Below are 15,795 nucleotides of genomic sequence, written 5' to 3'. Positions count from 1 at the left end.
AAGCATGAAAGTTAATATTTTCCTGCTTTAATGTCTGTTTTTTTTTACTGTAGTAAATTTTAAGCCCTAAGAAAGATCCAGAATTATAATTTTGAAGCCTGAAATTTCAGTAAACTGTTTCCATGCGAACAGAAAAAATTATCAAATGTTTGGTTTAAATAATATACAGTAATTCGTTTTATTAATGAGAATTGTGGCTTTTCTTCGCAGAAATATCATTACTAAACAATACAGTAATTTTACAACATTTTTTTTCTCCGAAGAAAATTGCAAATAAATATTTAATTACAGTAGAATAATTTCGATCTAAGTTTTAGTGTGTTTACTAGAAAATACACAAAGAAAATTTCCGGTAAAATTACTTCACTTCAATGCAACGATTATTTACTTGTCAAGAGTTCTCCGTTTACTATTAAAATAAAGTTTTGCAAAACTTGTGCTTTAAAGGCAATTACAGCAAATTACTTTCGAACAATTATTTCAGATTCAATGTAAATAATTTATATGTAAATGACTTATATGTGAATGAATAATATGTAAATCACTCTCAATGTATAAAATATGTTTCCAATTGAAAAATAATTTCATTTTATATATTTTATATACATTTTGAAAAGATTTATGTTTAAAAAAAATCTAGGCATTGCGTGACAAATAGCATTATGCATATATACATAATTTGTATTTTGAAATATTTGAGTTAATATCTTAAAATTGAAAAAGAAATTCAATACTTAAAGCAAAATTAAAATATACAAGTCTAGACTTTTAGACAGATTGCTTATAAATGACTTTAAGTTCGGGATGCAGCTTTGATGAAATTTATCAAAGCAAATACTAAAAGTCTATCATTACTAGTAGGCTTATAATAAAAAAAATGAATAAGCCTTACTTTGCCGAAACAGAACTATGAGTTTCAAGAAAATATTCACGATGAAAATTTATATCTAGAAAAATGTACTTTATTATACATTAACTAAATATATTTTATCAGTTGCCTATAAAATAATTAAACCTATAAAATATTTTAGATGAATTTAATCGTGTTGCATGAATGCATTGCTCTTTATGGAATTTTACAACCCAAATTTAAAGCTATTAAAATTTTTGCTCCAGTTGTTATTATTTTGTATCACATCGGTGTTGTGGATATGAACGTGTTACTCATCAGGTCCGTAATAATAGGTTTCAGTGACATTAGAGTTAATTGTGCTCATATAATGGGTTATATCTTTCACCTTTTTGCATGGCATGTCTTACGTAGAAAAAGAAAGGAAATAAAAGAAATTATAAATATAATTAAAAAACTGAGAAAATGGAATATTTCAAGTAAGCGAAACGGAAGCTATTTAAAAATTGCTTTAATATTTCTCATACTTGTATCTCCAACTGTGTTTTATATAACACTTTATCTTGCATCAGATAACGAGTTCCAAAAACAATATGCAAGCTACGTGCTTTTTGATACTCAAATAAACAGCAATTCCTTCAAAAACACTTTCTTGGTAATTAATTTTACTATTCTTTACGGTATAACAATAAGTTGTAATGCCATGATGTTAATACTGTATCTGGCATGTTGCCGTTATATTTCTTATTCCCTATCCAAACTGGAGATAGACTTCGAGTCATCATTTGCTAATTCGTCACTTATTATTCACGAACGAAAACTCACTGAGAGATATGTTCAAGTGTATGATTGTTTAAGAAGAATTCAACTAACTTTTTCGAGTAGCTCGTGTTTCCAGTGTTTATCTTTAATATGTTCTGTATTCTCTTCAACGGCCATGTTTATTGCTGGATCGCAGCCAAAAGAAATAGGACTATATTTCAATTTTGCCGTCATAATTGAGAGCTTGTACCACATTCTAATCAATTTAGCGTCTTTGATTTCACTGTACTTTATTGCTGGAGATATACCAATAAAACTGCGGAAGTTTAAAGATTTATTTAACCATGTATACTCAAAATTGCGACTCGCAGAAGAGCTTGATGCTCAATATTTAAAGGAATCTCTCTTGAAAGAAATGATCGAATGGCCTGAATCTGAACTGTCAGGCTCTAATATTTTCTATTTTACGAAACGTAATTTGTTGGCTGTTATTGGAACTTTAATTACTTTTGGACTCATTATTGTAAGTATCGAACAACATTTAGAATGAACTAGTATTTTATTTACGGAGGCAAATAAACAAAAAACAAAATATATCAAATTACTTACTTGATTACTAAGTTCCTCATCCTTTATGATCTAACGTTAATTTGTCGTACCATGTTGTTAGTTCGATATCTAACATATTGCCAATTTATTTCTGTACCGCTATCCCTATAAGTGATTAACTTTGGTTCAACATTTTTCAAATAATCCCTTAAAATTTAAAAACGAAAACTCAATATATTTAAGTGTATAATACACTAAACAAACAATCAATCTATTGTAGAAGTTCATGGTTCCAGTGTTTATTGGTAATATGCGCTGTAATGTACTATGCTTCGATTATAATATGCTACATTGATAATATGCTTCTTCAGCTATATTTATAGTTAGATCACAACCGAAAGAAGCTAAATAAAAAATTTTAATTTTTTTTTCTTTTTGATCACTCGAATCAATATTTTACTTAGAATAACATCATAATTTTCATTATTATTTCCAGCTGGGTGTCGATACCATTTAGTTGAGAAAGTTTAAAAGACTATTTAAGTAAAGTTACACTTCTCTAAAGAACTTGGCCATCAGATTTCAAGTATTCTCTCTTGCAAAAAAAAAAAAAGATTGACTGACCTGAAGTATAATTGTCAAAGCTCAAATATTTTACTTTATATAATATTGTGTTATTGGCTGTTAATGGAATATCTTAAGAACTAATCGTCCTAACAGTTTGAAGAACTATGCATTTAGATTAGGCTAATGTTTCGAACACTCAAGAATACAGTGTATAATTAATCACACGCATTATATTCTACTTAGCATAAATTGTGATTTTCTTTTTTAAGGCTGATGTTACGCGTCTACAAAATTTAGCGTGATTGAGCAACAACTTGAAGCCGATTTGAAAGCCTCTTTCAGGGATTCTCTCTTGAAAGAAACGATTGATTATCATGAATTTGAAATGTTAGGCCTAAATATTTTTTATTTAATAATAAATAACTTACTGATAGTAATCAGATCTTTAATTTCGTTTGGACTTAACGGCATAAAAGTCGAAAAGCAATATATTAGCCTTCAGCTATATTTATAGTTCGATCGCAACCGAAAGAGGCCAGATAATATTTTAAATTTTTTTTTTCAATTTTGATCACTCGAATTAATGTTGTACTTGTAGTAACATCCTTATTTTCATTATTCACTTTGACCTGTTATCGATACCATTTAGTTGAGAAAGTTAAAAGGATTATGTAAGTAAAGTTACGCTTCTCTAAAGAACTTAGCTATCAATTTTCAGGAATTCGCCCTAGAAAGAAAAGATTGACTGACCTGAAAATGGAATTGTCAAGAGTCAAATATTTTTTATTTTATATAGTATTGTGTTGTAGGCTGTTATTGAAATTTCTTTTGGACTCATCGACTTAAGAGTTGAAGAGCTATGCATTTAAATTAGAATAGTGCTTCAAACTCTCAAGTATACAGTGTACGATTAAGCACCACACGCGTTGTATTCTACTCTGTATGTGATTTCTATATTGTTAAATTGTGATCGTTTTTTTTTTTTTTTTTTTTTTTTGCTGGAGTTACACGTTTTCAAAACTTTGAATTACTTATAAAATTAAAAATGGTTTAAATGAAAGCGGGAAATAAAAGGAGGGGGAAACCCGTGCTAAAGTATGACATTAATCTTTCCATGAACTTCCTAAGCTAAACAAGTAGAAACAATAAACATTAGTCGAAACTCGTTTGTAATTGGCTGTAAGTGCAGACTGAGAATCGGGGTGAACTGAGAGAACTAGAAGAAAAGATCATTCTCGAAAATTGGAGTATGTTGTTATATGAAAAGATCATACTCGAAAATTGGAATATGCTGTTGTAAACTTAAGAAACGACTAAAAGGCGATTCACGTCTCTTGTGCTCGTTTTCCATGATTTCTAAATTTGTTGTTGTTTTTAAAATTTTTGAAACCAACTTTCACAAGGAGTTCTGTAAATCTTTTGTTCATTTATGTTCAGTTGAAAATACTATAAACAATATTGTTTTAAAACAGCGTTATTCGTTTAATTTTTAAAAAAATATTTTAAAACTAGCTAGCCGTCTACAACGAGGAGCTGATTCGCCTACGCGAACACACAGCTTAGTGGTTTCACATTGTTTTTTATATTCACGGAGGAAACGCTCCATATTGATTCTGCTGCATTTGGCAACATTGCTCTTCTATGTCATTGGTATTTTAGAAACAAATGAAGAAGATGGGGTAAAAACCATGAACGAACTCGTCGCCTTACAGTTCCGTCTTTGTATTCTCCCTACACGAACTCGCCCCTTCGCTGTCCCATACTGACGGTGCTGCTCTCGGCAGCAATTACATTTGCATTTGAGTTGATATGTTTATACGAAAAGAAAGTAATTGGAGATTCGTTTAAAAAGTATTTAAATGTCTACATAATCGTTGTTTGCTTTATTAACATCAAACAAACACAGTTATTAATGGGAGTATATAGTGAGACCAGATCCATTTTCTGAAACTCCCTGAAACACATTTTCAGCCTAAAATATCAAAATGGTTCTGTATTCAATCTGAATAAAATGGTGTTTTAAGCAACATCTGCTCCGAAAAAATAAACTGTAGTCAGTTTCGTGAGCCTCGCATTTGCCTAAAATAGGTAAGCCCCAGAGGGAAAAAAAGGACATTCAAAATTCTCAATTTATGTATCATTATTACTTCTTTATTCTGTGTTTCATTATATTTTGACCAGAGAACACGTCTCTTTAGGTACATTTGGCCAGCTCCCATTAAATTACTTATTTTCTCCTCCATTAAACCAGTGACACAGTATTCACGAAAAGCTTTATTCTAAGTTCGCAGCATGTAATAACAGACAATTTTGAATTTCAGAATACATGAAGAACGAATTCCTTTACAAAATATCAAATTGAAATTTCTAAGTCACTAGAAATTATCGCACCGCATGAAAGCAAATTTTTTAGCTAAAGACTATTTCTATTAGCTCAAATGGCATCAAAAAATATGATTCAAAGCAATAAACTAACCTATATATTGAAGAGCTTTTGCTCAAAGATAAAAAGAAAACCGACTATTTCACTAAAAATGCAAAACTTTAAAAACTTTTCTCTTTTTTTTTTTTAGCTCCGTACGCACTGTTGGTTGCTTCGTCCATCGACATAATTATTATTCATTACGTTGTAATTAACACCGCGAGTAGAAATTTAAGCAGCTTTTAAAAATTATATTTATCATCCATTTAGCAATCGCTCATCTAATTATCTATTATATAGCAATTAATACATGCGTAAATATTTTAACACATTTTTAAAAATTTTACTTATCATTCGTTAAACAATATAAATAAGATTATAGTTAAAGAATACTTTAATTACAGAGTATTTGCTTTTATAAAAATGAGTTTTAATTTAGACATTATGAATACTTCAATTCATTTCCAGTAAAGAAATATTTTTTTGCACTTAGCCTATGTATTAAATTAGATGATTGCAATTGAAACGGCAAAAAAAAAGAAGAAAAATAATTTTATTCATGGATTCTATGATCTAAAATAGATCGTAATAGATTATAGTAAAAAAAAATCTGCAGATTTTTTTTCAGTTAATTCACTTGAATTTTGTTTTTTAGAAGCTTTAAATGATAAAACAGACTTTTTAAACCATACAATTTACTTCGTAGATATTCGTGCAACGAAGTGTTTTTATATTGGTTTACAAAATTTGAATATTTTCTTTTTGTGAAAAAACATTAAAGAGGTTATAAATTATTCAGAATGAAATTATTAATTCGATGAAATGAAATATAAATTTAATCATAAAGCCAATGATAATTACATAAATTATTAAAAATACATGTTTAAATAGTTCATACCAATATTGAAAAGTGCAGTCGCATTTAAAAGGACTATACCAATCTGAACGTCCATAAAAAAAGCCATATTTCAAAAAAATTTTATTTCCTTTAAAAGCAATTACCAAGATACAGTGTCCATAATAAAAGGTATGGTAAGTAATACAGATTTTGAACAAATTTACTTTTAATAATCTGAGCACTCTTAATATTTACTTAATTACAAGGGAAACAACTTCAACGTAAAGTGATAAGCATTAGTAATGACACAGCAGGCAAGAGGATTAGTTTAATTCATTATATGTTTCTAATTATTATGGGGTAAACGTAAAGCAGGTATTCTGTACGAATAATTTGAGAAAAAAAAATGCAACTATTTTGCATAAGGCAACATTTATTTTTGCATAACTCAAAAAGGGAAATATTTTACTTTAAATTAACAATTCGCAAAATGGAGGTAAGAAGTCGCTGAAACGCTTTTATGTACTTTTTAAAATCTAGAAATACCCACTCTGACACCACCGTTTATGTTTCTAAAAAAAAGCCTGAAAAACACTGCAAACAATTTTTAGGTAGAAATATTACGTTATCATTCACTTAAGATCAAACTTAAATTTATTAGATCAATCATTATGAAAAGTATTATGAATGAATTTTGTTTTACTTAAAAATTCTGAATTTTACTCCAAAATACCAAATTATAAAACAAATTTCATACCGTCTTTTCATCAAACTCTAGACGTTACGCTTTTCTCAAAGATATCGATCCATGATGTTTGCGCCATGATAGCAACACTCGATCCACTATGACGATGTCGATTTGAAAAATCCGAATACAGCGGGGGGAAAAAGTATACTTATTCAAAGAAAATACGTTTTTTGTTGAATATTTCCTAATTTTGTTGAAATCAGAATACTATTAAGATTACATGTCAGAACAAGAAAATATAATCATTAAATTAAAAGCTATTAATTATTTTCTCGTTGCATAGACAAAAATACTTAATAGATCTTCGGGGAAAAAAATTTAAAAATTTAGTAAGGTTGTGGAAGCAAGTTTAACTTGAATGCACTATAACAGGGCTGTCCAACTGCAAAGAGGCCACGGGCCAGAATTCCGGTCACTGATCACCTGGCGGTCCGCAGTTTGAAAAAGTTGAACAATAACCTCTTATACAATAACCAATAATAATTAATAGTTGAATTATTAATTATAAAACAATGGAACAGAAGGATTATAAAACAATTTGCTTACATTTTAATGGGAAAACAGAGGCCGATCAGCCTGAATAAGAAGTTGGCGGGCCGCACAATGTGTGTTGGCGGCCCGCCAGTTGGACAGCCGTGCACTGTAATGAAGCTTGATATTTTCGAAATGTTAAACGGTCTAAATAATGTTTATCATTATAAATATTTCTTACTGAGTTATTAAATATACTCTTAATTTTTTGAACTAATTTTGGCTCATTGAAAATTTCTTTTCCTGTCTTAAACGTATTGCTGTACACTTATTAAACCATATATCTTATCAGTAATAAGTGAGCGAAAACAATATCCAGACTTCATATAATAAAATCATTTCGTTTACACAGATTGAACCATTTACATATTTTACCAGTAATGGATATCCAAAAGAATGATATATCCAAAAGAATGACGTATATCCAGGTTCAATATTGTGTGTTTCATTTTGGGTGGAAAACTACCATTCTCTTGTGCCTGGGATCTACAGGCAACACAGACATCAGTAATTGGTCGTATCTACCGTCTCTTGCATAGGGAACAGGTTTGCTGAGGCACAGAAGAGTCAGAGCTATTCCAAGCATCACGCAACCAACAAGAACCATTGTGAGCCCTATGCCGAAATTGACAGCTGCGGCACTGGCTGTGGGCGTCCTGGGAACTGTGGATATTAAAACAAAATAACTAGAACATATATTACCGTTATTGCAGGAAATGCAGCATTGTATAGAATTCCCAAGTAGGAAATATGATTACCCAGAGAGCAGTGTGAGGTTAATTTTAATGTTTGCAGCAATGATCACAACAAAGATTAGAAATAATTAGCAAATAAACCATACCAGCTTAATATGCTAGTTTACGAGCTATGAAATTTGCATTAAGCTTCCATGAATAAACCTTTTATATTGAGACTGAGTCTGCCTTCAAAAAACAAACAAAAAAACTTCTGAAATCAAGGATTGATCATCATTTGTGAATCAAGACTAGAAAAAGCCTTCTCAAAACGAGGATAAAGTCACCTTCTCAAGGTTTATTTTAGATTTTATGACCATCACTGAAACAAGGTTTATTTCTGCAGGCTTTTATATACTTTTTTTAACACTTTAAAAGTGAAAGTCGGCGTGATCATTAAGTTTTCAACACGGACAAAATGTTGCATTTGAAACAAACAAAAAAAAAACATTACAATAAAAGCTAAAAAATTATCTTTTTTTGTTCTTCTATGCCTTAATGTAATTTTTAAGGAAACAAGCATGGCATGCTAATATATCTACCAAGTTTGAAAAAAGATTGAAAATCAACTTTTCTATGCCAACCAAATGAAAACGAAAAATATAACATTAGCCATTCGGTTACCGGCTACATGGGTAATATTTGTATACTTTTCCTATTGATTCTATAGAATGACTAATGACAAACCAGCAAAATATAAAACAAAACATGTAATGTTTCACATATTGCCTAGACCACTGGCACTCTACAGAATAACTAGTGAAAACTTTACGGGCGTTCTACACAATATATTATAATCCTCATAGTCCGATAGTTTGTAATAAAGAGCACATGTAATAAAATGCCTAGCTATTCTATAGAATACAGCCATTTCATACATTGACAATAATTTACAGGCGCACTCGATAATAACGTGACCCTATTTAACGAGAACAGGGATCTAACGGGAAAAAAACGGAAATATACTCGTATATATAAATTCTAAAAACATAGTAAAAATATTATTTTTTAAAGACATGATAGAAGCTTGAAGATTAGAATTCCTTAGAATTTTATTTTCTGTTTGGATAACGAAAACGTGTGGTTAAATGGAACATGTTTTTTTTCTTTCAATAATACTTCTATTTTCAGATAATAGAGATTCTACTCTTTATCAGATAGTAAGTGCAGAATATAAAATTGGTCTGAAACACTTTTTCTTTTCAATCAATTAAACTGAAAATATATTATACTAAACTTCTTTTTTTTCTTCATTTTTTTAACAGTTTTCATAATACATAATACACCACACTTCTTTTGAAGCTCATTTGCTCATTGATGGTATACAGACACCTATACCATCTATGATTTCATTTACCTTTGCTTTTTCCTTTGCAGTTAATTCTCTTTTTTATAGTGTTGTCATATCCGTTAACACATTACAATTCTCGTTTCATTTTTAGCAGGATTTTTAAATGACATGTACATGCTTGGAGCATGGAACAATGCTCATAATCAAAAGGCATAATATCTAAAGTGGAATTCCTTCTTTGCAGTTAGCTTTTTATGTAGAACAGGCTCATTTATTGCAGATGTATCTAAAATTACAATTTTCTATAAAGTTGAGCTAGAAATCTCATAAAGTCTAAAATTATTTGCAAAACTATAAGGCTAAGACTGTAAACTATTAAACTATTTATAAAACAAATTAATAAAACTATAAGGCTAAAACTAATTAGGACATAAATATAATGATATTTTACCTTATAACCGGTAATGAACAGTCGACCCAATTCTGAATTTACGGCTATCAGTATTCAACTCCGTAACCTTGTAATTTTGAACTGAACCCAGAAGGCAAGGGAGACCCTGGGAGCCATAGTGAGCTCAGGGGACAGAGCGTTGGCCTTCCAATGAGGTGAATCGGGATCAAATACCAGTGATGTCTGGTCGATGCAAATTCCGCATCTGGCTCGCACGAACCACAGTGCAGACGTAAAATATCATCAGTGGTAGACCGATCCTGGGCTTGAGTCCCCTATCCGTCAGACTAATCGTGGGTGGTTTTCGTGGTTTTGCACTCCGTGTAACGCAAACGTGGGCTAGTTCTATCAAAAACTCCTCCACGAAGGCAAGCTTTTTCCCAATTTTTGTTCCACGAATTCCCTTGTCTTCTAGATTGGGTTCAAAATTACAAGGCTACGGAGTTCAACGTTAGTAGTCGTGAACTCAAAATTGGGTCGGCTGTTGAACGACGGTTATGAAATAAAAAGGAGCTCCTGGATCCAACGTTAGGAGAACCTAGCCTTAGTGGAGGACTTTTTAATGTAACTAATCCGCATTTGCGTTACATGGAAAGAAAAACCACGAAAGCCTCCCTCCCACGGTTAGCCCGACAGCAAGGAACTTCTAATACCACTGAGGATATTTTACTTTAGAACTGTGGACCGTGCAGTCGGAGGCAGAATTCGTGTCAACCAGCCACCGCCGGGATTCGAACTTGGGTCACCTCATTGGGAAGTGAACGTTCTGTCCCCTGATGCTCTGCTGCTCGATCTAATCATATTTCATAACCATCATTGAACGACATACCCGATTTTGAGAAATAATCAGAAAATTACGCTACATGATGTAAATAATTATTAGAATTAGTGAATAACAAAAAGCAAGAAAGCCCACACAGGTCACCTTTAAGTCTTTCTAGTGTTGAATATTGCAACCGATAATGTGTATATTTCTTTACTTCATTTATGACAAGGATTCTAAAAATATACATTAAGGGTGGTTGTTTAGAATACCTAGTTCACAACTGTTAGCGATTATATTTTTTGGAATAGTATACAAACATATGGCGGGAAACGAATGGTATTATAGAACATGCTAGACATTTTAAAATCCTTATTCGAACTACATTTCGAAAAAAAAATTTAAAACGTAGTTTGAAATATTGACAATCTATATATATATTTCTCTTACACGGCGATAAAAAAAAGCCTCATTACAACTCTCCGAATGGCAACGCTAGAAAATCAACCAATGATTGCCGCTAAAAATGTCACATGCCAAATCTAGATTGGGTGGCTCAACATATAGCGCTTCTAAAAACGGAAACGGAAATAACCAGAGTGTAAAATATTATGTGCTTATGCGCATCGTATTTTTTGTTAAATAATTTATTTATTATATATCAGTTTATAGATGGTAACGAGAAGAGTTTTGTGGTTGCTATGGTGACTAATTAGAAGGTAAATTGTTTTTTTGAGTGAGTGTGAGATTTATTTTTTGGAACTGCGATGCTGTAATTTTATTGTTTAGTTAATAAATCTTCCTTTTATATTAAACGTGATAGTAGTTTCCTTAATTATTTGATTCGAAGTCCTTGGAGTTTTATTTGAGGTCAGTTTATTTTGTATTTTTTGACAAGAGAGAGCATTTTTACCAAACGAGATTTCTTCCGAAATTCAATGTTTTGTTTATGCAGGGTTTTTCCATTGTAATTTCTCTTATTTAAATTTTTAATAGACTTAATTACAGCCAAAATTTTAACCTTTTTAAAGAGATATCAGTTTTAGAAATTTTATCTTAAGATTTTATACTATAGCACATTTCTAATAGGTTAAACGAATTACATGTCATTTATTTGAATTCAAATTTATTTTAATGACTCAGTATTTACTAAAAAGATGTAATTTTTTTTTTTAAAAAAAAGTTGTTATATGGATTTGAATGATTGTTTTGAATTCTTAGAATTTTGTGCATTTGCAATGTACCTAAAGGCTTGGTTTCTTAGGACAGGACGCCGTCAGCTGGAAATCAGCGCTAACCTTTGATTGGTCCATTTGTGAGTTTGATAGTATACGTCATCGAACGCTCATCTTGAACTACAATTGCCGTCCAACTCAACTGCAGTTGGATTACAACGTGACGTTAACCACAGAAGCAATGGCGGACAACATCCAACAGCACATTGAAATCAGCCAAGATTTTGATTTTGACATTAAACATAGCTTCTTCATTAAACATAGCACTCTTCATTTAGCTCAGCTATAATGTGTTTTTTCTTGGACAAAGTCATTATTTGCTCTCTAAAACACTGGTCGACAATAACAAAATCAATATAAATTCAAAATAAATATTTGTTTACGTTATTAACGCATGCGCAATGAGAGATAATGTCTGCGTTGGACCAACTGCTCACGCTGAGCTAACAAAAAAGTATTTTTTTGGCGTCAGCTCTACGTCAACTTTCCGCTGACGCCCAGATAAGGCTCTAGTTCTAAGAAACCAGGCCTTGAGCTAACAAACCAGTATTTTGTTGGCGTCAGCGGGACGTTGACGTCACTCTGACGCCCAGATAAGGCGCTTGTCCTAAGAAACCAGACCTTAAGTTAGTAGCGAGCGAAGCGAGCTTTGTTTGCGAAGCATACCATATAAGATTGCGTAGCAATTTTCGGGGGTTGGCGAGCGTTAGCGAGCAGGGGGCACAGCCCACTAGTATTATTTATAACTATTTTAATTCTTAGAAGTTCAGAAATTATTTATTTATTTACTTATTAATTAAAATTGATAAAATAGATCTAAGCATTTTCTTCGAAATATATATATATGTAGTGCCAGTTCCTATCTGTAGTGCCAGTTCCGATCTATAGTGCCAGTTCCTGTGCTGTAAGCTGATCTAGCTATAAATCCAATCAAATTATGCCAGATTATGTAAGCTGCAAGTTAGATCCCGTGCGAATTTCCCTAAGACACGAGAGACACGGGAGCGCGTAATGGAACTAACCAAAAAGGAGACGCTGATGAATTCCAGAGAGGAGTAGCAATGATGATTTTCTTTTAACTTCACGATGACGAACTCATTTATTTTGTGTTATTTCTGTGTTTGTTTATCGTCCATCTTTATGTAAATTTAGCGTTTAATATATGTTTTGTTAAAGTACAGTGTCTCTCATTTTCAAAGACGACCACTCATGCCGTCCCCACAAAATCAGAAGTGGTTTCAAGAACAAATAACAAATTGATGGTGCAGAAATTAGATTGAGAAAAAATTGCTAGTAAAAAAAAAAAAAAATATTGGCGATAAAATTGGATGCCGAATGGTTTCATTATTGTGAAAGTAAGTGACGGAATGGCGTTGTGATGAAACTTTCGTTTCTTTTTTGAATTTCATCTCTGCTACTACAATTGGGGTACGTATTGTACATTTGTGACATCTACATTTATTATTAGACTTTTATTCATTAATCAAAAAATGATTTTTAACGATATTAAGCAAGTAAGCAAAGCATTGAAAAATTTTACGAAAGACAAAATAAGACTTCTACATAAATTTATTTTTGATGTAGAAGGCGATCGTTCAAACAGAAAACGATTAAGAAATTTTACTGGTTTCAATTTTACTTTAGACAGCGAAGAATTTCAAAATAAATTAAAAAATATTGAAAAAGAATTCACTCTTAACCAACTTATAACTCTTTCCAATATTCTAAACATTTCGTACGAAGGCAATGAAACCGAAATTGCGATAAACATGTTATTAGCGTTTAATATATGTTTTGTTAAAGTACAGTGTCTCTCATTTTCAAAGACGACCACTCATGCCGTCCCCACATATATTATATATATATATATATATATATATATATATATATATATATATATATATATATATATATATATATATATATATATATATATATATATATATATATATATATATATATATATATATATATGGGTGATTCTCACGAAATATGACAATTCACTGTCCTTTGCTCCAAGATCTAATAATATAATACTAAAAGAACTTTTTTTTTAAAAAAAATTAATAAATAGCATTGCAGTTAGCATTTTAAAATGACTTTGCACTAGCATTGACTGTTTTGTATAGTTAAAAAATTTAATTGAACTTCAAAATGTCATTTTCCTGGTATGTCCCAAACAATGTTTCCAACAATAACTAGCTTCAAAATTTCACATAAATTTTTTAATATCTAATTATTTTTATCTCAACCGGTGTAAGCATTTCTAGAATATAAGCAGAGGGTATTATTTACAAAAACTTCGTTTAAAATAATTTTTTCTGTAAATAATTTGGTTGTCCCAAGAAAATCAGTCATTTTCCTGGCTACTTTTATTTAATGGTTTATAACCAAAATAGATAGAGCCAGCAATCAATATCTTATGTTAATAGATTGATTAGATGTCCTCCTATATGAAGATGTCTTGTTGCATGAATAAAGAACCAATTTTCTGGTTCAAAATCTATTTCAAAAATTTTTTCAAGGTGTGTAGGTTTTTGTGTTGTCATTTTCCTGGCTTCTTGAAATCATTTATAACATAAACTACATAGATTTATCTGAGTTATTTTAAGAAATCCTGTTGTTTTTTGCAGAATATAAACATCTTAGGCCAAAATATGAAATTAAAGTAAAGTTATATGCTATAAAATGGCGAATTTGTCATTATCCTGGCTGTCATTTTCTTGGCTCATGAGTGCCAGAACATTGAAGTGTTACCAGAATTTTTTTTAACTGCTAATACTGTAAGGAGGGAAAGCAAATATTAACCTAATACCAAGTTTATGTATGATTGTAATATGCTTGAGTGTAATCAAAGTTATTTATTTATCTAATGATTGATTATTATACACAATTTTATTCAGTAAATATCAGCAACAAAAAAGATTTTTGATTCTTCCTACAGTGGATAAAAAGAAATTATTTAAGCAATTTATGGTCCATCTAACATAAAGGCCTAAGTTGAGTTACTTACTATTAACTTTAAATGACTGTTTTTTAAACTTCTAAGTTAATATGACATTTTCCTGGCATTCAAGATTTGGTGAATTTCTATTTTATTATTTTTTTCTCGAGCAAATGTCAATAAACTACACTGCTGCCTGTAAGATATTAATAAGTGTAGCTAAAGAAGTATACAAAATAAATTTTAAATTATTTTGAAGACTTTAAATTCGAAGAACTTTTTTGGTCCGAATTGTCTCATGTTTAGAAAGAATCACCCATATATTACTATTCCTTAAATGAATTGAATTTAAAACTTTCAAAGAATAAAGGAATTTCTTACCCATGATTACATCAAACTGTGGAAGGTATATGCAGTTTAATTATATGCAACTATTTCACATATTTGAATGCGCTTGCTTTTCATTGCGCATGCGTGTCGTTAAATCACATTTCTCTTTAATAATCCTAAAAGTTTTCCAGTGCGTGACTTGGAAGTTAGAAGATGAGCAGGAATCAATAATTCTTCGAGGCGTAAAATGCGGTGAAATCATTTTTCTAACATTTTTTTTTCTCATTATTTGGTACAACTACACCGTCTAATTACCAAAATTGCACTATTCATTGAACAACTATAGAGCTACTAGTGAAAAAAAAAATTTGCAAAGTCTGATAGACAAAATATAAAATAATAAAATATTAGTTGTGAAATTTTTTTAAAAAAAAGCTTTTAGTGTTTCAGAAAGAATTTTAAAATCTTTTTAAAATAAAATAATTTTATTTAATTATATTTATAATTAATATAAGTTAATTTATTTAGGATACAGTGGATCCATAAAATTGTATAAGTCGTTCTAGTTTTTATTTAAAGAATATTAAGAGACATTTTATATAAATACTCAATAGTTTCAACGAAATTGTAAAACATTTTTTTAAAGTTTTTATGAATTATGGTTCCTTTCCTGCTCGCTTCACTCACTAACCTCTACGATTGCTTCACAAATGTTAGACTACAAATCAAAACTAATTATTTTTTTATTTCTTTACTATTCATTTAAAAAACTACATTTTT

The 15,795-nt window shown here is 30.5% G+C and overlaps 1 long non-coding RNA gene across 1 annotated transcript; it reads right to left on the bottom strand.

The window, feature by feature from the left end:
• Positions 1 to 6,116: 6,116 nt before the first annotated feature.
• On the bottom strand, positions 6,117 to 15,175 carry LOC139426757 (uncharacterized). The gene is made up of 2 exons (XR_011637964.2): positions 15,067 to 15,175; positions 6,117 to 7,930 (listed from the first exon to the last, which is right to left on the bottom strand). It is a non-coding gene; the product is annotated as an uncharacterized LOC139426757 (long non-coding RNA).
• Between the last annotated feature and the right edge of the window lie 620 nt (positions 15,176 to 15,795).

This window comes from Parasteatoda tepidariorum, chromosome 9 (assembly GCF_982258835.1).
Source record: "Parasteatoda tepidariorum strain Cologne lab strain chromosome 9, Ptep-v5.0, whole genome shotgun sequence".
Classification (NCBI taxonomy): domain Eukaryota; kingdom Metazoa; phylum Arthropoda; class Arachnida; order Araneae; family Theridiidae; genus Parasteatoda; species Parasteatoda tepidariorum.
This window is presented reverse-complemented; position numbering and strand designations above follow the sequence as displayed.